Source organism: Athene cunicularia, assembly GCF_003259725.1.
Source record: "Athene cunicularia isolate RWA chromosome 1 unlocalized genomic scaffold, athCun1 chr1_part1, whole genome shotgun sequence".
Classification (NCBI taxonomy): Eukaryota; Metazoa; Chordata; class Aves; order Strigiformes; family Strigidae; genus Athene; species Athene cunicularia.
The window spans coordinates 45,219,715-45,242,092 of record NW_020799091.1 but is presented as its reverse complement, the minus strand read 5'-3'; the positions used below and the strand labels follow the sequence as shown (position 1 = coordinate 45,242,092).

At 36.7% G+C, this 22,378-nt stretch overlaps 1 long non-coding RNA gene across 1 annotated transcript in view; it reads left to right on the top strand.

Annotated features, from left to right (window-relative positions):
- LOC113486108 overlaps positions 1 to 17,139 on the top strand; it is a 43,916-nt gene extending 26,777 nt beyond the window's left edge. The window contains exons 2-3 of the long non-coding RNA XR_003399543.1: positions 12,218 to 12,346; positions 16,975 to 17,139. This is a non-coding gene — a long non-coding RNA (uncharacterized LOC113486108). The remainder of the gene's footprint in view (positions 1 to 12,217; positions 12,347 to 16,974) is intronic.
- Positions 17,140 to 22,378: the final 5,239 nt, after the last annotated feature.

Below are 22,378 nucleotides of genomic sequence, written 5' to 3'. Positions count from 1 at the left end.
AAATATGACTTAAAATCACCCCTTGCCCCCCAGTGTTTTTAAATAAATGCTCAAAATTTTCCATACTGTGTAAGCAACTGAAAAGTACTAATTGTGATGAAAATGCTCTCCACCATGGAGAGAAAAAGGAAAGGATGAGATGGGTTGAGCAGAAAGTCAGTAGGCTAAGTCTGGAGATGCAACTATGGATAATTTTTCTAATATAAGAACAACCATAGGAGGGTATTTTTGTGATAAGAACTGAAGATTTGGGGAATTTATCGAAGACTAAAAACCATACAGTAAATGGTGGCCTTGTCTAAAAAGCAGTATTTTTATCTTTGACTATGAATAACTGTAGTATTTAATGTACATAAATATTTGATGATTAACTTTGGTTAAGAGCTATGCTATCTCTGTTCATATCATAAATTCAAGCTCTGAAGCAATAGCTTGGACAAAACACTAAGGGCTCAATTGTGCCTTGAAGGCATGGTGCCACACTGGGGGTAATGCAGAGGCACATCACCTCATCAGGAGCTCCAGGAAGGGTTGTGCCTCAGGCATGTACTCTGCCTCCTGGAGCTCCTGGGGAATGCAGTTAATGTACTGCACTTGCATGGGGTGCAGCATGTACTCCACCCCAAACACAGGTGGCTCTCTTGGCCACAGAAGACCCATCTGGAGCCTGAGACCCTTCAGCCTCGTGAGCCTGCCTCGTTTTCTCTGAAACAACTGCACCAGCAGAGGTCCTAGTAGCAATTTTGAAGGAGCCGCCATGAAGTCCACTGGTTGCCCCTCTTCTGTACTTGGCTGTTTGTGGTAACTTTTTAGCAATTCACTTGGCAGACTGTAGCGGGGAACTTTCAGTTTACCCTGTCCTTTAGGGTGTCTCGAGAGCACATTTGTATACTACTGGCATAGGTTTCACCACTCCATCTATCACATGTGACAACTATCCTGCCTAGTAGAAGGACAGGTGTTTCTTTGCAGGCAGCCCAAAAGAGAAAATTTTGATGATGTGTCTTAAAATTTCTCTGGTCTGCATGGGGCCCCAGGACTTCAGCTCAGGTCTAGTATAGAGGCTGATGGAAATACAACCCACCAAGAAAAGTACAAGGGCTGAAATGATGTCTGCTCCTCACCAGGAAAATGGTGAGCAGAGAGGTACATGCTCTTCTGTTCTGCAGGCCTGAACACACAGTCTCACCCTAAGTCCCTGAAAATAGCTTGAAATGTTTATATACTCAATGTTATGCAGAGGTGACTTAAAAATTCTTTTTTTTTTAAGGGAATAAAAGTTTGTACATGAGGGGGACTCTCATCTTTTGTGTATTACACTAGGACACTGGCAAATGTAAGAACAAATACACTTGATGGTTAAAATCTAAACTCATTATTTGATTGCTGTTTAAAATGTGCTAAGGCAGTCAGACACTCAATTTTTTTGTCTGTTCAGAGTGTACTTGATTTTAGTCCTTGTTCTGCAAGCTCTTCATATACTCATGAGGTTTGATGTTTCTATTCTGTGTGGCTGTGAGGATGGTCTGGTTGTTGGTGGGAGACTTTGGTGGATTACTGTGGTTATAGTATTCTGCCAGATAAATGTATAGCTCATTCTTAAATCCATTCTTCCCTAGACTATCTATTCTACTGTTTATTATCCTTATTGTTAAAAGTTACTAATGACTAACTTGAACCTTACTAATGACTAACCTTGAACCTTTAGGTTGTTAGGCAACAACTTAAACACATTCCTTTTTCCACTGACTGCTATAGATGTGGAGAACACATTATTTGTTCTCTTTCAGATCATTTTACTTTTTTTAAAAATACAGAAAATGTCATCCCACTGCTCTCAGGACTTCTCTAGACTGAACAACCTCATTATGTCAACCTTTTCCTGTAGTCCCCATTTTCTCGCACTCTGATCATCTTTGTGCTTTGAACTCCTTCCAGTTGTGCATTTTCACTAAAGAACACTGACCACTGTAATGCAGCTGAAGAGCTACTGATGCTGAATAAAATGGATTGATTTGGGGTGTACATAATCTATCATCACACTCCTCCTTATTGTGCTATTCATTACATCACCTTGTCAAGGTTTTGTTGTTGTAGATAAGGCTGTAGAAAGAATGGCTCTTTTATGTAGGAGTCAGATTAACAGGACAAATCTCATTGAAAATCTGTTGGTGGAATACAACTTTGGGTGAAAGGGATCACAAGTTCATCATAGTGAGAACAGGGAGGAATGAGAACAGCAGAGTAGGCATAATGGACTTAAAAAAACACTCTTCAACGGCTGAGGGAACTGATAAGTAGGGTCCCTTTGGAAGATAATATAAAGGATAAAGGAATTCAGGAGACCTGGCAGTTATTGAAAGAGACTGTATTAAAGGCACAAAGCAAACTATTCTGATGTGAAGGAGAGTTTGGAAGCATAGCAAGAGACAATGTGGCTGAATCAGGAACTCTTTAAGGACTAAAGAATGAAAAAACAAAAAGGAGATATATTAAAAGTGGAAACAAGGACAGCTGAATAAGGATGTGCGTGGAGGATAATAGCACAAGCATGTAGGGTGAATTCAGAAAGGCTAAAATGCAGAATGACTTACAACTAACAAGGGACATGGAAGACAACCAGACAAGGTTCTAGAAATACATTAGGGAGAGAACAGAGGGAAAGTAACAAAAAAGTATCAGTTCAGTACTGAAGAAGAAAGTAAATAACAGAAGACACAGTGAAATTATATTATACTTTTTCCCCCCGTGCCTCTGAATTAACAAAACTAAATTAAAAGGAGTTAGCATAACAGCAGAGCCTGATGAAATACACCCTCAATTTCATAGGATGTTAGCTGAAGCAGCTGCTGAGCTATCACTTTTGGGAGTTAATGGAAGCTAAGTGAGATTGGAAGAAGGGCACATAGGCTATATCTAAATCAGCAAGTAGGGCAGCACAGTAGGAATGGCTATGTAGAGGCAGAGTTGGTGTGGAATACCCTAAGTCCACACAATGCCTTTCCTCATATTGACTTTGCTTGGTCCTATGCAGCACACATGGTGGGCTTTTGATTGGTGTTTTCCAGTTTAGTTTAATACAAAAGGAACTCAGGAAACTCAGTGTGAACTAAAGTGTGAGGACCATCAGAAAATTTACTTCAGAGGCATACCTTTGATTTGAACTGAAATGGTAATTTAGGCGTACTCATTTAGAACTAAACTGGGGGGAAAATGGAAGAAATATAGACAAGTGTGACTGTCTTCAATAGCAAGCCATTCTAACTTTATTTTTAATTGAAAAAGAGAAAAAAAATAGTGTTTTATGTAATGGTAGGTTGTAAGTATGTGACATAATTTAACTTTGGATCACTGGGAACACTCTCGTGTAAGACTTTCATGAGATAATCGGAGAAATATTTGAATGAAATCACTGTGTGTGAGAGGTGAAAATCTTTGCTCAAAATAATTATGAACTGCATTGTGAGGAGAACATTTCAAGATGGAAACAACAGAAGTCTGTGCTGAGCAGGATTTAGATTAATGACTTGGATGATCAAAATGAAACTACATTTGTACATTTTGTTCATGACACTAAACTTAGGACTTTTGTAAGCGAGAAGGAAGACAGGATCTAATTGTATTAGATCAGAATTCAAAATGTTCTTCTATATTAAAAATATATTTGGGCCCAAATCAACATGATGGAGTTGAGTAAGAATCTCCAACAAAAAAGAGCTCAAGAGCACACAGGATGGGGAATATCTAGTTAGGTAGCAGCACTGCAGAAATAGAGCAGGGGTGGCTAATGATTGGTGAAAAAGAGGTAAATCTCATTCTCAGATGTGTTAATACATATAAGGTATCTCCTAAGATAGGGAGATAACTATTTTGCATTGCTGGTGAGGCCTCAGGGGAAATCTGTGCTTAGTTTTGGTCTCAAGATTTAAACAAAGTTGTTGAAAAAATACTAGGGTCCAGCTGAGCACAAGGATTATATAATGTTTAGGAAGATTAAAATCTAACGAAAGGCTGAATAAATCAATAATGTTTAGGTGAAAAAGAAAGAGAAGACAAAGTACATACAAACATGGATATTTCCCAAGTTTAAGTTGCCTCTTCACTGTGGTTTAACCAGAAAAGAACCAAGACAATGGGAGTAAATGGGAATGTCTCTCTTTTGTCAGATACTTGGTGATACCAAAACAGCAGTTGCAAATTGAATCAAGCCAAGGATTTGTTAAACAGACTAAACAGGAAAACAAGGTTTATTCTAGCAACACAAAAGGTTACAGAAGTACAAAGAATTATCTGCCAGCCCTGCAGTGGAGGTGGTGGAGTCCCCATCCCTGGACGTGTTTAAGAGTCAGGTCGACTTAGCGCTGAGGGATATGGTGTAGTTGGGAACTGTCAGTGTGAGGTTAATGGTTGGACTGGATGATCTTCAAGGTCTTTTCCAACCTAGATGATTCTGTGATTCTGTGATGTCTTGGAATACTCTTGAAATATCTTGGAATACTCAGTTGGAATACTCTTGGAATGTCTTGGAATACTCAGTTAACACTAGCTAGCATCTGTATCTGGGCATCTCAACTGAGACCTTAGAGTCTAGGGATTTATTCTGATTGTAAGTGTTACAGCACAGAAAATTATTATCTCATCTGGGTAAGAGCAGTGATTCTGGTCACAGAATGAAATGCATCTCAAACAGGCACATAGAGTAGTCAGTCTACATATGGTTACTCACTATTATTTAGGATATTACTTGTTTGTTCCTGTTACTGTACAGCATCCTTTTCAAATGGCTCAGAAGGAAAATCTTGTCTCCAAAGCATTTACAGTCCAAATAGAGGTAAAGAAGGATGAAAGCAACAGGTAACTTTCATTCAATTGTCCACACAAACCACATAATGAATTTTGGATTTGGGATGTATCTACTTCAGATTACTTCCCTCAAGGAATCAGTAGGATGCATTACCAATGTCCTTCATGACATATTTTATTGATTAATGACATTTTAGTTATGCTTTATATATTGAGGGCATGCTGTGTTCACATCCATTTTTATGTATATTTGGAAAGCATGCCTAATATTCCATAGATTTTTAATGCTCTAAGTTTTTAAATTAAACTCATCCAGCGTAACCTCCGGAGCGTGAAACCATGGTTCTAATAAATTTGAAAAATTACTCTATGCTTTTATTTTGTAAGGCCTCTTCAGCAGGGCTCTTTCCCCTGCTGCTTGTTCCCCTTTGTTTCCTTGCCAGTTTGACTTGGATCTCCTGTGCCAACTGATTTGCCTGCCTGGGTGGCACTTTGCTGTATGGTTTTCCCCTCTGGAACTTACTGTTGTTGTTGACAGCAGTGAATTGCCCCCATGATAAGCAGCTCATACCTGCCACTGAGCCCTATCAGCTACATCTGCCTTCCAGCCAGGGCCCTCATCAGTTCCTAGAGCCAAGAGATGTGAGGAGGCAAAGAGTGGTGGCCAAAAATAGAGAGGCAGTGGCTTAAGTGCTCACATTCTGAACACCACAGTGAAGGAAGCAGATTATTTTGATTATTTCTATTTTCAGTCTGATCCCATTAAGAGAAAAAACCCCAACAGTGGAGAGATCCTACTGTGGAGTTACTTATGACCCCTGCACCAAACTTTTTCCACACCTCAAGAGGTACTACCATACATACAGCTCTGTGCCAGTAATGACTATAAATATGGTCCATCACTGTTACCTGAGATACTTATCCATTTGTACCTCCTATGTGTAAAATCTGTTTCAAACACAGTTGCAATACAAGGAGAGGTAAGGAAAAAAAAGTAACTTTGATGCAACCTTAGGTATAATCCACTTGGTTCACTATGGGCACGTTTTCATGGGGACAAAGCATTTGGCCCAAGCACATTGCAAAAAGGCAAATTTTAATGTGAGAGTATGTGAAAGAAATGTTGATGCAGCAGGCAACATGAAGTTTGCTGATTTTAAATATGATATTTATCCTTATATGTGATACACTAACAAGTGGACAAGACAGAAGAGGGGTTCAGAAAGGGAACTTCATGGCCAAAATAATGGGAAAAAATTGTGCACCAGTATTTGTATGAACTGAAGAAAAGCAGGGAAACAAACAATATGATCTTATGAGACCTTAAGGAGAATGGAGTTTACAGGTAATGTCGTTAAAGTTGCCCTCTAATGGAGCTTGAACCCATGACTGCTGTAATCTCTTGATCTAAGAAATACAAGCACAAGTATTTGAGCATGGTGTGCGTGCATGTTTTCTTTTCATAGACTGCTTTATAGACTGTTTTAAATAACTGTAAAAAAATTCTATGAAAGTGCATTATTTTTTAAAACAAGTAGGTAGGAGGAAGTAATGAGACATATTGGATCTGATTATCAAGCATATTACTAAAATGGTTGTAAGACTTTATTCATAAATGTCATTTTAAAATTATTTCAGATGAGTATAAATGTCTGTGAAATTACTGTTTTCACTTAGTCTCCTTTGATATTAATAAAAAAGAATATTAACATTAAAAAAAGTGATAGTTCTCAGAGTAGTAACAGAAGTTTGGTAATGTACTAGCTTTCCAGTAAATGATATTGATAATTAAAAGTCTAGTGTTGCTTACCTTAATGTACTTCTACATATTTTATGTAAGGTTTTACCAAGAAATCAACTTCACATGAAGGAGAAAAAAAATTCTAGCTCTCCAAATTGAAACCTACTAGTACCATTTTCTCAAAGAAATATATCAGTCCTGAAAGTCAGCTTCCACTAATGTGCTCACTGCAACATTATTGGTGGTAATATACTTAATTAGTGAATTTTATATAAGATTTATTTTATTCAGAGTAGCTTGGCCTGATAAAATCCTTCATTCCAATTCGTTTAATAGGTAGACTATAGAAACTACATTAATATTACATCCATGAGCAAAGAGATTACCCCACAGTTAATGATTCCCTTGGGTTGCCCTTTTCTGACAGAGGCTCAGAGCCAAAAAGTTTTAATTTTTTCCTTCCCTCTGAAATAAAGAAACATTGCTTGTAAAAAATCAAGTGTTGTGTTCTTTTTGTAACATCTGGGTTCTGAACAAATCAGCACTGACAAAATTAAACTAATCCCTGAAACAAACATGACTCTGCTTTGTATTGACAAAAATCTGGTTTAGAGTAAAAAAAAGACTCCAAAGGCTGTTGATATGTCTGACAAATGACTCATAAATCATCCAGAACTGATTGGGGTCAAAGGAAGAATTAAGAATCTTAAATGATGCTGCAAGGAAAATTAAGTCAAACAGTAGTTTCTCTTGGTGTATTACTTTTGCACATGAAAGGCTTGACAGCTGCACACCAGTGTTTCAATTGTTTCCACAACTTATGGTTCAGATATTGTATTGGTTTGTTTTACTTCTGCCTTTGCTTTGCAAGGCTGGAAGTATCACTGTCACTACAACACAATTTTCTTGAAATTGTTCTAGCTCTTGTGTGGGGCAGGAAGGGGAACGTTTGGCTCTCTGCCTGCTGCAGATCTAGACCAGCAGCTAAACAGGAATACTGTGGAGAGAAAAGGGAGGGGGTGGTTTGAAAAGAGCGTACTTGATGGTCCTCCAGGAAAGCTTGAAGTATACTTTTATCCAGCCATACTATTTCAGGGAGGGAGATAAACATTGCTGAATGCCATAAAAGATTTCAGTAGAGAAGAAGAAATGAGAACTGTACTGATCTTGGGCATTTGCCTACTTTTAGGGATATCAGTACAAAAGCACACAGAGACTGTGCATAACAGGAGACAAACAGGCATTTTTGCCATCAGAAGGCAATTCATCCCAGTCTAAGATGTCTAGATAGAGGAGATTAATTGCTCTCTACAAGTACTCATCGTTCTTCACTTGTGGCAGAGACAGCTTAAACAAAATGTCTAACTTTTAATAAGAAGCAAGAAATCCTGGCCTCAGAGTCTTAAAACATGTGTTTTGTCCTGATAAGAAACACGTCTTAAAAACATTTATGTTCAGCATCTTTTAATTTATTTTCTTTCCTCTCCAGTTTCTGTATGTGCCAGAGATACCTTTTAATTCACATTGGCTACGTTTATCCTTGGGTTTACCCAACAGGGCCAAGGCTCAGACTTGGTTAGTCCTATCAGTCACAGTCATGGACTTGGTGTGGACTTGGCCAGTGCTGACCTGCCCTTCTTTGACAGTGCCTGGGCATGGTTTGGGGCCATGAGTGGGAGCCTTTCCCCAGAAACCAGAATAGCAGCCCAGCTGGATGTCTGGATGCAAGCTGTGCCATGCTAAGGCCAGAGAATGGGACTGACCTGGTTTTAGTTAGTTTAAGTCATAGAGTTTCTGAAACACACTTGCTTCCCCCTTGCTGGAAAGGATGCTATAAAAGGCACTTAGCCTTTTCCTATAGAAAATCATAACATTATCTTTTTTTATTTCCTTCTGTTTCATATTTTAGCTCATTGAATAACAGTGAAAAATCCCTATTGCTTTATAATAGACTCATAATAAGTGGCTTTTGCAATTGATTAAGTACCTCAGCTTCATTCCCATGTTAATCAATTGCAGCATATGGCTATTGCTTCATATACTGTTGCAGTGGAGTGGATCATTTACCGCATAAAAACCTCAACCCAACTATGTCTACCGTTTTGGTTCTGGACATCAACTTCTTTTATGGTTGTGTTTTCCAAGACTGTGGAACAAGAATCATAACTTGTTTTATGATCATGGGAATATGGAAAACAGGAGTAAAATGCATAGTGACCTACTTTTATGAAAATAATTGGAGCATATCACATATGTATGTAACATAGAAAGCATATTAATATTTATAAGGAAGTACCTTCACTTTTGAGATAAATTTTAAAAAATTTTTTTTTTTTTTCATGGACCAGGTCTCTGATTTAAAAGTAAATTATGTCAATTTTAATTGAACTCATTCTAGTTTAAAAAAATTGCCTCAGATTAACTGTAATATGTTTAACTGAGAGTAAGAGTCTCATCTAATTTCTTCCATATTATCTTGATGAATAAAGAAACATTAAAGAAACCCGAAACTATCAAAAATTATATTTTCCATAATTTTTCACTTTAACATTTTCAAAACCTTTAAAATAGTGATGACTGGAGTTTCATAGTCAAAACATTTCTTTTGTAAAGAAACATGAATCAGAGTATAATTTTTAAGCTTAGGCATGTTTATATGCATGAGTGATTATTGCATAAGGAGATTAATAATAAATCACAGAGAGATTTATAAATAAGTTATCCATGGGAAACTGAGCTAGTACTGCCAATTTACTCCTTTACTTTGTACACATTGGATTGTCATTAAACTATTTAGTTATAAGCTATTTAGTGTTTAATTTCATATATTGCCATTTTATGAATTTAGGTAATAGGTGTGGTGAGTTACATAGCTACTGTTCATTGGCCTGCATGGCTGTAGTATGGCTATAGACTCACTGGAGCTATCCAGCTGAGCACACACACACACACGCGGCGCGCGCAAAAGTCTATGTGTTTACTATCAATCAGATTCTTGCCTTGACTTCAGCTGAAGTTGCATCAAACTTCAAGTCACTAGCTACACACTGCTTAGGACTACCATTTGTCTGCTACTATTGGCAACTTCATTAGATTTCTACACTGAAAAAGATACTTTTTCTTTTTTATTTTTTTCACTATAAACTGAATACAAGATACCTTGATTATGTGGAAGGCTGTGATGGAAGTTACTAGGTCATATGTGGTCTCTAGCTAAAGACATTATACATCAGCATTAGATCTAAATCAAAATAATCTTTCTATCTGCTTTTGTGAGTGTTTGCTGGCCGAGTGTTCATCCTGTTCATTTCTTTAAAGCTATTTCTTATTAGGAGGGTTTAAAACAGTAAAAAATAAAATTAAGAAATTGAGTGTTATGTAAATCATACCACACAGCTGGTTTATGATCCTATCACTTTGAGAAAGGGGGAAAGAGAAGACAGGAAGGCTTTTTGAATCTAATCTTACATAGTCCATCTGTTGTAGCATATGACAAGAAATCAAGCATTTGAACTTTTAGGAGCTGTTATGGATCCTTGGCATGGATCTGCTTCTCATCATACAGCCAGTGTTGATACTTCCACTGATTGCACTGATTGACTGTTGTGTCATATTATCCCTGGCCTTTCCGACTCCCTCACTTTGGGGGATATCAACACTAGTAATCGTCAGGCAGAGCTCAATTGATTATCTTCAGAATTTTCTCTGGCTATTGACCATAATGGAAAAAAATTGTGCCTCTGAATTATTCAGAATGAAAACATACACAGAAGAAATCAATAAGGCACATCTGATATTAAAGACAAATTAAAGCAGGCAGTATAACGTGTCTTGGGGCACCTGCTACATATGAAGAAGAAAGCATTTTAGAGGTAAAGAAGACTATTTTCCTTCTTTCCTTTCATTCTTTTGCAAGTATTATATTTTAGCTGTCAGAATTAACATCTTTATGAATTAGGACATCAACCTGTTCTTTGTAAACGTTAGAATTTAACTTCAGACTAGCACAATAATTCCTTCTTTGTATCCCCACAGTCTTTTTAACTTAAATGTAACATGCCGTGCTGGAGGGATAAAATTACAGAAAAAATGTTCAGGTCAGAAAAATCACATTAACAAATATGTAGAGCTAGGCACTAAGCCTCTGAAGACTTTGAAAGTGTTAGAGATTAAACTAGTGAAGAAAAATGCACCTCTCAGAAATATCTAATATGTTAGCAGTGGGAAAATGTCTCCTATATGAATCACAGATATGATTTTTAAAAATCTGTGAAGAAGGGGTGACTTGTTTTTTGGTGGCACTATTACTGAGGAGTCATGTAAGTTTTTACTCCAAGTTTCTGATTCAAGACAAACTACATGGAGAATGGTGATGTAGTGGGTGTCATGTAACATCCCTGGTTTTCTATTGGTAAGATTCAGGATTTGGGATCATTAGAATATTCTGATTGCAGATTTGTTATGAATGTGGTAAATTTATCAGCAAGGATTGGAGAAAGATGTTCCATGCCTACAATTGGAAGCGATCAAGAGAACGTGACACAACACTCATGTGACAATGAGTAGCATTAGTACCCAAGCTGAACATTTCTATCACTCACTTGAAAATCTGTACTAGGACCTGATTCCTTGCTTCCTCGCTTCAAGGAATAATACTTTTCTTCAGTAGTATTCTACTGTCTTCATAGTGAATTTTCATTTATATGGAATAGAGAGATGCAATTAAAATCTAAAAAATATGCAAAGGAAATGTAAGCAATATAAAAATGTCTTCTAAGGAATCAGACCCCTTTCCTAAAAGTATGAAAGAAGAGTAATCACTGCTGTATTACCTAATGCTCACAGGAAAGAGAGTCATATCCAGGATGATACATCAACATTCAGGAATGAGACCATTGATGGCTGAGTGGTCTTTCAAAGAACTTGCACAACTGGACTTTGTTTCCACTCTTTGTTGAAATTCGTACAGGCTGTTGAACTCTATAAAATGAAATGGATTTTTATTCAGGTTTTTTTGGGATGTAGTAAAATATAAAAGGAACTGAAGCTGGTGTGTAAACAGAGAAACCTGAATGATTTCTGCTATTAGTTTGTCTTTTACTGGAAAATGTGAATAGGCTTAAGCTGTTAATACCAGTACATTTTTACTGCAAGAGGTAGGATTTCTAAAAATATAAATTATTGAGAGATGCAGATAAAATATTTAAAACTACTTAATGTGTTGTGTGCCCAAGTTCTCTTGATCTCAATGGAAAATAGGCACCTAAGCTGCTTAGCTGTTTAGAAAATTCATGCTGGTATCCCATCCCCCCATGTAAACAACTAAATACACCTGAAAGTCTGGCTAAAAATGCACAATGAGCTGTGGAGAGACTGTACACCATGGCTGGGGTTCTTCTTGTCTGGTTTTACATGCTAGCCGGCAATTTAGGAGAGTTTTTAAAGCAGAAGTCTTTAGTGCCATCAGAGACATTATAGGACATGTGGGACAACTCCATAGGTTTGCCAGATATGATATAGAACCTGAAGAAAACTTGTGACTTCCCGCAACCACAGTTTGAGAGTAGATGGGAAAGTCTGGGCTATTTCAAATGGGCCCAGATGTGTATGTTCAGGCAACTGACCCCCATGCTGAGGTGTCTAGTGTAACTTGCATTGTGCTCACGTTTCCAGATCAGAGAGCGTTTCTGAGGTCCTGAGTCTGGCGGAGTGCCCATGTGGTGTGGCATCTCCTCAATGTCAAGGTTTGTCAAGGAAACCTGTGACCACTGGTTGAACAGGAACTGTGGAGAACTGCCACAGGTAAGTCTGAACATGGCCCCGGACACTTGCCTCAATCTCTTCACTGGCAGGAACTGAGTGAGTCAGCTAAGACTGGTGAAATGTGAGAAACATGATAAATAAATATGCCTTGGAAAGGTGAACTGGGTTTCACACTTAAATTGCAAAGACTGAATTTTGCACTAATTTGGGGCTTATAAAACCACAAATTGTAATACTGGCTGATGTTGAAACATAACCAACGTTTAGAAGAGTTTTATCTGCTTGTGCAGAAAATGGTATTCCATAATGACAATGTGTGGTTGCAGGTTCCCTCTTCATGTTGCTTGAAGCTACCTTTTGTACCCATTTTTTTGTCAGAAATGCAATAATGTTTTATGATATCCTATGGTATCCCTGAGACAAACTGTTTCTAAAATCTATGCTACTTTGTTTAATGTACACACACACAAAAATAGGTGTCTTACTTTACTCATTATTTTGAAGGCTGTTTTTCAATTGTGGTTACTTTTTGCTCCTGAAATTGACTTGACCCAGTGACAGGGAATTACAAAAAATCCTGTTGCTGTGAATGAGAATTCTGACTATTAAGCCAATTAACGTATGGCCAATTTTATAAAGTTTATGAAACTAGTGGGAACTGTTTTGCAAAACTTCCTTTGAAAATATTTAATGCAATTTCACACAGTAGAAATCTATTTTTTTCTGTTTAATTCTGCTGAAGCTTTTATGTTGCTCAGGAAGATCCATATTAGCATAACAAGGATGGATTTTTTACAAAGATGAAACTCTAGATATTGTCCCCATGATTACTGCCACACTACTTTCTATGGGAGCACCAGTTCCAAGGTTTAGATTATGACACGGGTATGACGGCTTTTTACATCACAAACCCAGTGCATGCTTGGGTGTAAAATGTATCTATCTGCATTCTCTATCTCAAAACTTGCTATTGCATATAATGCAATTTGATATTGCTTTGTGAAGACAGACAATTTTTTTCTTCATATGTGATTCTTCTCAGGAAATGTGTTCCTCTGTGAAACAGAAAGATATGAATAAAGATACAGCAATATTTACAAAGAATTGCAATATTAAAAAAATGAATTAAATCTGAATGAATGTAAAAAGCAATAGTGTATGTAAGCATGGCCCTGAGTAAAAGAGCTAAGGGACTAGATGCTTGCCTACTCTCAATTCCAATATGCACTGTTTTCAGAGCACAGAGGTGTTGAAGAGGCACTCTTTGATCTGTGGCAGAAGGACATGAAAACAAAGTGAGAACAGGTCAAAGCAGAATAAGAAGATACCAGGAGTGATCTTGGTGGTTTTGAAATACTTTCTATGCTTTTGAATAACTGAATACCATCCCTGTTTAGTCCTGACATCTCTTTTAGAGTGACCAATTAGTCCATGTTGAAACAAATCCTAAAAGTAATTCTGGAGATAGTTCATCTTGGTTTACAATATAGATTAGATTATACACATTTGATTCCCTCTGTTGTACATGGTCCTCCAAAACTAGTGCAATTGGCCTTGCATCCTCAGGCAACTCAAGCCCTATCTGAAGTATATGACAGATACTTCCACATCATGTTATCAAAACACCACCTTGCTGGACTAAGACATACTGTTTTAGATACACTGAGCTGAAAAAAACCAAAAACATAGTTATTATGTTCCCGGGTCACAAGGACAGTGCATGGAGAGCAGACAGCTGCAGGACCAAATGTCGTGCACTGTGAAAATGGCCAGTTGGCTTTAAGGGGGTTGTTCCTTAGCACAATGGATGCAAGCCTTTCTGTGCCACATATAAACATACAACCATAGAATGATTTGAGTTGGAATGGAACTTAAAGATCATGTAGTTCCAACCCTCCTGCCATGGGCTGGGACACCTTCCACTAGATCAGGTTGCTCAAAGCCCCGTCCAACCTGGCCTTGAACACTGCCAGGGAGGGGGCAGCCACAACTTCTCTGGGTAACTTGTTCGAGTGCCTCGACAACCTCACAGTGAAGAATGTCCTTATATTTAATCTAAATCTATCCTCTTTCAGTTTAAAGCCATTACTCCTTGTCCTATCACTACATGCCCTTGAAAAAATAGCCTAAAGGACAGGATGATTTCCAGGAGTAATATATGTGTAGCATATGTTGTCTACATTCTTGCAGAGGAGGTGGGTTGAAATACTCAAGTCTTGATAACACTGTACAGCACATCTAACTCATGCCTGAACTCCAATAAGTTTCATATATTCCTCTATGTGTTTTGCCTCTATTATCTAGCCAATACCTTTCCTCATATGTATACAGGGTTTAAATCCTATGGGAAAGGCCTGTAATCCTTATATCTTAACCAAGTAAGCATTACCTTATACACTCTAAAAAGAGTTTAACATCTCTACTGTTTCCTTCAGAATGAAAACCTAACTCTAACTAGAAACCTATACTCGGAGTTGGCTTCAGGATTATAAATGACATATGAATGTGTGTTTCCCTTCTAGTGTGAATATATGCACTTAATATAGAAGCTTGAAGTTACTTCCTTCTTCATGGCATTTCTCACTCATTTCTCACTCAATGACTTAAGTGGCCTGGTGTTCATATGCAAGTCTTTAGGTACCTGTTTCTTCCTGATGAGCAGTAAGATTGTTATGAAACTATTTTGAATAATCTGAGGGTCATAAATTTTAGACTGCAAAAATAGGTTAGGTGATAGGCTTAGTTTCCATTTTAGTTGCATATCTAAGTTATAGTAAATTAAATATAAAATGTGTGGAGAAGTGTCAGATGATGAACAACATTCACACTGTAGACTTCTGAAAGCTGAGAAGGGAAACTCATGGAAGTGCACCTCTGTTTCTGTTCTCCTGAGCAGTCAGTGCTGGCAACTGACAGAGGTAAAATAGGTGAGTATATTGGGTAAAGCAGCCATTTTAAATGTTCCTAATAGACTTGTGGAATTGTAAAACCATGAAGTGCTGAAAAAAAGTAGTGTAGACGACCTATGGGATATGGTTGTTGTCTGTGTAAAAGAAGATGGTGGAGAGCACTAATGCAAGAAGTACAATTTTCAACTTTTCAGTCTAATATCCTTGGCCCTCTTTAGTGTATAAAGTAGGTTTATCCAGTCAGAAGAATAAAGAAACATAACTAATGTTAGATATAAATTCTGAGGAAAGCTTCTGCTGCCTAGACAGTGGAAACATTTGTGGCTGTTTTTTTTCTTGGGTATTTTCAAAGTGATTGTAGTGCTCATGCTGTTTGAGTCCCATTTCAGCAAAACCTCAGGGATTTGCAATAGAAGCTTCAATACAATTTCACATATAGAGACATGCTAAACATCAATAACAAGAGAAGACTGAGTTGCAGGTCTGTGTTTTACCAAGTTCAAAGCTCAAAGCTCATTCTATCCATTTCAGTATAAGTCCATTGCCAATGATTTCTGAGGAAGTGATACAGAAACATATTACAAAGTATGGTGCTGCAGACAATGTCTAGCTACAAAGGAGGAGTAATGGTCTACACCAAGGACATAAACTGCATGTTACAAGCCCAAATGTAAGGTGCTTGAAGACAAAAAGTTGTCAAGACCTGCATGGTATTTCCACGAAAGCCTTCTCATACAGTGTAAAGATCTTTACCAATATGGTTATATTTGCAAACTCTCTACTATCCTGCTCCTAGGAATGAGGTTGTTAGCTTTACATAGTTTTGTTCTCACAAGAAAAACAATATATTAAAAAAATAAGTGGCAGTAGAATAAATCACACAGAAGATATTTTCTTCCATGACTTACAACAGGGTTCTGGGGCAGTTAGAAGATAATAATATTTTATCATGTGGTACAGTGCTGATGCCTACAGCAAATTTAAGAAGCAAATTTGTTAATTAAACATGATTATTACTATCTTCAGAAAAGAAACAATACATTGGAAATATTTTGCTATTATTTACTATTTAGCAGTTCAGGAAAATCTTATTCAGCAATATGTAATTGCTGACAAGTTGTTATCAAGCACAATAGTTGGGGGAAAAATGAACTAAACTGAATAAACATAAAATATACTTCTATCTTTAGCAGACAGCATGAACAGTCCAGAATAAAGAGAACCTCCTACTCCCAGCAGTTACACAGATGTATTGGTAAAATGTCAAAAGCAGATGAGAAGTAAAACTGATCTTGAAAAGAAACCAAAGGATGACATAATTGGTTTAGTGATTCCAATGTAGAGTCTAAATTGGAAATGCTAAAAAGAATTATACAAATGCAAAAGCAAAAGTGGTTGTAATAAACACGTAAGGAGAAATTTCCTGAATTTGAAATGTTTTCATTTCATATGATATAAGTTTTGATAAAGACTCTTTCTGAAATCAGAGAAAATTAAGAAAGTCTTGTGACTGTGCTTTATTCTCTTCATTCCAACATTCTCATGCTTCTGTATACTGAAATCTGCCATTGCTAGGTTCCATAGTTTCAGTAAAAAAGTGGAGCTAGACAAGGTATCTACTAATTTGAAAAACATCAATTTACGAAAATAATTAGTTTTAAATTAACACTATGTTTATGTGGCTTTTCATGACATCCATCAAAGCTGCACATAAAAGTTTATGTTATGAACTAACTATTCTCTGTCCTGTGTTTAAAGGGCACATGATGACCTCATGAACCACCCTTTAGACTTCCAGTGCTTCTGGCTTTAATATTCTGTGCTAGATTCACAGAGCTCTTCTACAGATGCTAAGCGTTCAATCCTGAAGGCTCCACTTCATCATCAGGTAATTAGTATTTTCATTAACTTGCTTATTGTCAAGGAAAATGAGCCTTGATCATCTAATTTTTCCTCAATGAGTTGAATATTGTAATATATCTATAATTAATGTGTTTTATGCCACAAACGTGTAATGGAGTGGAAATCTGAGCCTGCTCCCAGCAGTCACTGTCAGTAAATGTTTGATGAATAAACAGAGACTTTCTAATGGGAAATGGTGGCGACTTTTATAAGCAGACACAATAAAGACTTTATTAACATACTTAAGAAGCATTCTGGGAAATAGAATTGAATGCATTATTACTGTAGGCTCCTTTTGTGAAAAGTAAATTTTACTGTCCCCATAACAAATGTTTGCTTGTTTGATGTAACTTGTGGTGTCATTCTTTTATGGAGCATCTTTCAGTGTAAATCTGTGAAGCATTTTAAATTAGCTACATATTCTCTATAGGTCTATGATGTAAAAAAAAAAAAAAAAAAAATCCCTCTGAAATGTGTATAAACTACTCACTTATACACCTGGCTGCAATGGAAAAATAATTAAAAAGAAAAAAAACCCCAACTCTTAGTAGATAACTGAAAAATCAAATTAAAGTGCAAATCTTTTTAAAATGAAAATGTAACATAGGTATTCAGAGAGTCAGAAGCTGAGGTGGAATGGCAGATCATTTGCAATGCCACATCTGCTATAACTAAGACTAAATATGTCTTTAAAATGTATTAATGAACAGCTCCAGATGTAATATCAATATGCCCTAATAAAGAGCAAGAAGTGTCTCTGTGCTAGTCATGAATGTATTTAGCATCATGACTGGTTGCGGAATGGAAACTAAAACTGTATTGGCTCAGTTTTCAGAGGTGTGTCATGTGCACAGCCCATGCTACAGTCAGTGATGGCTACAGACTGTAAAAACATAGCCTTCAGAAAAAAGAATGCATTTTCCCTTTAAATATATCTATCTATCTATCTATATATATATATTTATTTATTTATTTATTTATTTATTTATTTAGGCTGGTGTGGTGCTTGCCTTCCCAGCACACACTGTATCTGGGGTTGAACAACTTACCTAAGCAAGAAAGACACTTGAATCGCATCTACTGCTTTTACTTGGCTAAGTGCAAATTCCGTGTCACAATTTGCATGCAATTCAGAAGGTTTCTGTGGCATTGATGTAATGTGATGGAGAGGGCAGGAATAAAAAGAGTAGAGGAAGGAAGAAGGAATAGAGAGTAGGAAGCAAAGAGAAATTTCCCTTAAAAGAAAATTAAAAAGGACAGTTGTGAGAGTAAGCAGACTGGCCTGCAGTTGTTGCTTCTCTCCATATCCCTGTCATGGGAGCTTCAAATACTCCCTGCTCTGAGCCCCCAGCATCAGCCACCAATACTTGCCCAAAGTCCCTGCCTGACCAACTGGCAAGGCACAGGCACAGGCTGGGAAAGGCTTCCATGCTGCCTGTCCAGAGACAGTTGGCAGGATCAGACTCCAGAGCATGCTCTGGGACAGGAGCTGTAGACTTAACCATGGGGATCTGGCTCTGTTTCACACGTCTGAATGGAAACTTATCAGCTATACTTCATGGAGAGGACTCAGCATGCCGAGGGTGTGATGCATCTGTCCTACTTTAGATGTTTACCACAATATTTCTGAATCAATCTGTAATTAATTATTTCAACTTGTTTGATTTTGAAGGCAAAAGTTTTAATTTTATGTTCTATTAAGATACTTTTAATATTATGTTAAAAGTTTACACTGCTTAGAGAAAAAATGTGCTGGGCCACACATCATTATTAAAGAACTTAAATTCCATAAGGAAAGTCAGTGCTTTTCATTCCAATTTGGTGGAATGAATGTCAGAATTGTCTTTGGACTAATTATTTTGTATCCAGTTTGCTCTGGTAGATATAAAAACAGAAAAATGAAGTTTTGGACAAGTAAATCCCAAGACAGAGTTATTTTGTAGATGCATCCAGAATTCAGAAAAGAATTGTCTACTTTGTGTTTTAACTGACCAAATGTAGATGTCTATTATGTCTACATTTAAAGTAGCTGTTAAACTCCCAGAGCAATCAATGAAAACATGCTGTCACCTACAGATTGTGTTTTATCTCATCCTGATATAGAGCTCTGGAGTAAGCCAGATGAATCTCATTGTAAAAGTGTTTATTTCTCATTATCTCTTTGCTAAATTTAAGGAAAATCAAAGGTGACTCACTCAGGTGTTGAAGTCTACTTAATAGATGCTTAGACTTAACCTAGATAAATCTCCCTTTGAAAACAAACTAGTCAAAACTTGAGGAATATGTATGTAGAGAATAATCTAGAATGTCAGAAGATGCAGTTGTGAGACTGAAGTTGATTTTTTTAAATGATCGTGTGGGTCAGATGTGATCCTGACTTACTACAGCCCAAGAAATTTAAATGAAGGTGTTCAGTAGGGTCAAGACTGAGAAGAATTTGTGTGGGGAATTTTAACTCTGGCCCACAAGTTTTTTCCAGTGGACAGGATCTCCAACTCTCCTAGAAGGGATTTAGTCAAAGCTGTGTCCATTCCACCTAAATCTAGATGCCTAGATGTAGGCCTAAAATGGGGTGTATAGTTGCCATAGCTATACCTGGGGGAAAGACCAACATCTTCACATCCAGCCCTCTTATGTATTTACCTCAGCTCTTGCTATCTACAACTGGGAAATATCCTGAGCTCTGAGGTTTGATAACCCTGACCTCTAACAAGTCCAATTTAGCTATAAAGATTAAAAAAAAGTATCTTACATTGTCTGAAAATTCTAGGCTTAACTTTAAAAGTTTGTTGGGGTATGGTCAAGTCAATATCAGAATAACAATTTTTATTTTTTGTGTTCACTGTCTGTTGCAATTATTCAGAAGGTTGAGGTGCTTTACAGCAGTTGGAACAAAGAATACCAAGGTTATAAAATCAAAACCCCAATAAATCAATATATAAGATATATTTTAGTGCTCTCTGGTTTCATAAACAAAACTAATTTAAACAGTGGTCCAATTTGCAGAATGTTGGAGAAAAGAAAGGTATTTACTCCTCTGATGCAAGAAACCCAGTTAAGTAAGATTTTGTGACATGTCTGTCTTCAAACCAGTGTTTTGGGTGAAATCTGGATTGTTTTGAAAGTATGAGGAGTTTTGGTAGGGTTTTTTATTGTTGTCAGGATTATATTTGTTTTCTCCAGTTCTGGTATGTGGCAGCATACTGAAGAGTATAGGAAATATAGAATTTGCCCTGTACTTCCCTTAACTAAAAGCTTATTATTTTGTATCTAAATGCAAAAAGGGAAGAAAGTATTTTTTCAGGCCAGAGTTAACTATTACCACAACAGAAAAAATTCAGTTACATCTTTTTTTCTCACTGGAACTATCCAACTAGTAGACAACAGATCACTGAAAATCAGCAGTGCAGACTGGAAGCACAGTGCTGTTCTCCATTATGCTGCTATTGATCTCCATATGAAACCAATACTTGATCCTGTCCTCTAATAAGATCCTGTCCTCTAATAATATATACAGACTTCATTGATCTTACATATTTTTCTGGAACTATCTATTATTTTGTAAGATATTTATCTTTGAATAAGTTATTTGATTTTTTACAAAAATAAATTATTTAAAGTGAAAGTTAATGACTTTTATGAAAGATCTTAATTAGAAATAGATGAAACAAACATGCAGTAAAAAACCAAAGTAATATGCTGTTTTCTATTTCACTGAAAAAGGACAGAGAAGAAAAAGGAGTTGGCAAAATAATGCATATAAAGGCCAGATATCTGTGTCCTGAGGCCATGAGACACTTCCCTAATGGACTACAGAATGTGTAAAATAATTAATCATGTAGAGAAGGTATTGCCAGGGTTAGAGATGGGGTCTTCAGCTTTTAATGGAAATGCTCTGTGATTGAGCTGGGAAAAAAACCCACTTCTGTAGTTAGAAGAGGAGGGCATCTGTCATACTTAACTCATAATAGTTTAGGAGCACAACAAAATACCAGACATGGTCCAGCACTTTTATTTTGTGCAGTATTAAAACTATATATAACACAGGAAAAGTACAAATATACAGCGAACAACTCTCCATGGTAGTGTTCACAAATTTCAGTAGGAGGAATGCTTAAAAGGTTAAACTCAGACTCTGGGGTCAGATTTGTTCCCTCACCAGTAATACATCTCCCTGACTAATCTTTCTTCATATACTTTTTTTTTTTAAAAAGTAGTGTATTATCTACCTGCCTGTTTGATAGGTTGCCGAGATAGAGTGAAAATGGATCATTTTATTTATTTCTTTGTTAGAGGCCTGAACACTATATCTTAAAATATACAAAATTTAAAAGATTGGTCTTATATTAACAGGCAAATTTTACAGTCAAAGAACAGTTTTAAGATCAAGACTGAAGAACTTCAAAGAGAAACACAATTAAGGTTACTTATGGATGTGAAATCTAAATCTTTCCCTCTGATAGAGACACGTTATGGTACAATCTTTAGTAATATGATCTGGAACCTTCCTCATTTATTGTATAGGACAAATAGTGTTCATTATTTGAGCAGTTCCTTTAAATTTTCTTGCATCCCTGTAGGTCAAGAAGTCAATCGAGCGCTTATTTCTTCTGTGCTATTTCAATCACTCATTCAACAGTTTGGATGTGCAAATGGAGGTGGTTAACAACTATGTTTTATTCAGAGCCTGAACATTATGCAGTATGCAGGGATGCTATGCAGTACTCCCATAAACTGAACTTGAGAAGCATCAAACTGGATGGTCAGAAAATGAGAGTACAATCCATTGAAAATCATACAGTTTAAGAGTTCGGAAAAAGCAAGGTATACCTAGTTATGGAGGAAAGTTGTTAGAAGCACTATAGGACACATTTAAAGGTTCTCATTTGAATTATTTGGTACAAGTCAAATTATACACAATAAAGGAAAATGAACGCAAACTGAAATAGTGAAACAGAGAGAATGAGTTAGTAACACACTTTCCACTTTTCTTTGCACTTTTGGTGTCTGTTTACAATCAGAAATACAAGGGTTGAAATGTGCCCCCAAAGGATTTTTTTTGAGTCACCAATAGTCAAATAAATATTTCAAGAGTATCTAAACTTGTGAGGTTTCCAATTCAACTAATCCAATCTATAATTATACTTCAAATAATCTAAATTATGTCAGTATTCATAATTTTTGAGAGGTCTTATTGAAACCCTAGGCAGTCTGATCCCACTCAGGAAAAAGTCAGTTTTAAATTAGACAGTTAAGGAGA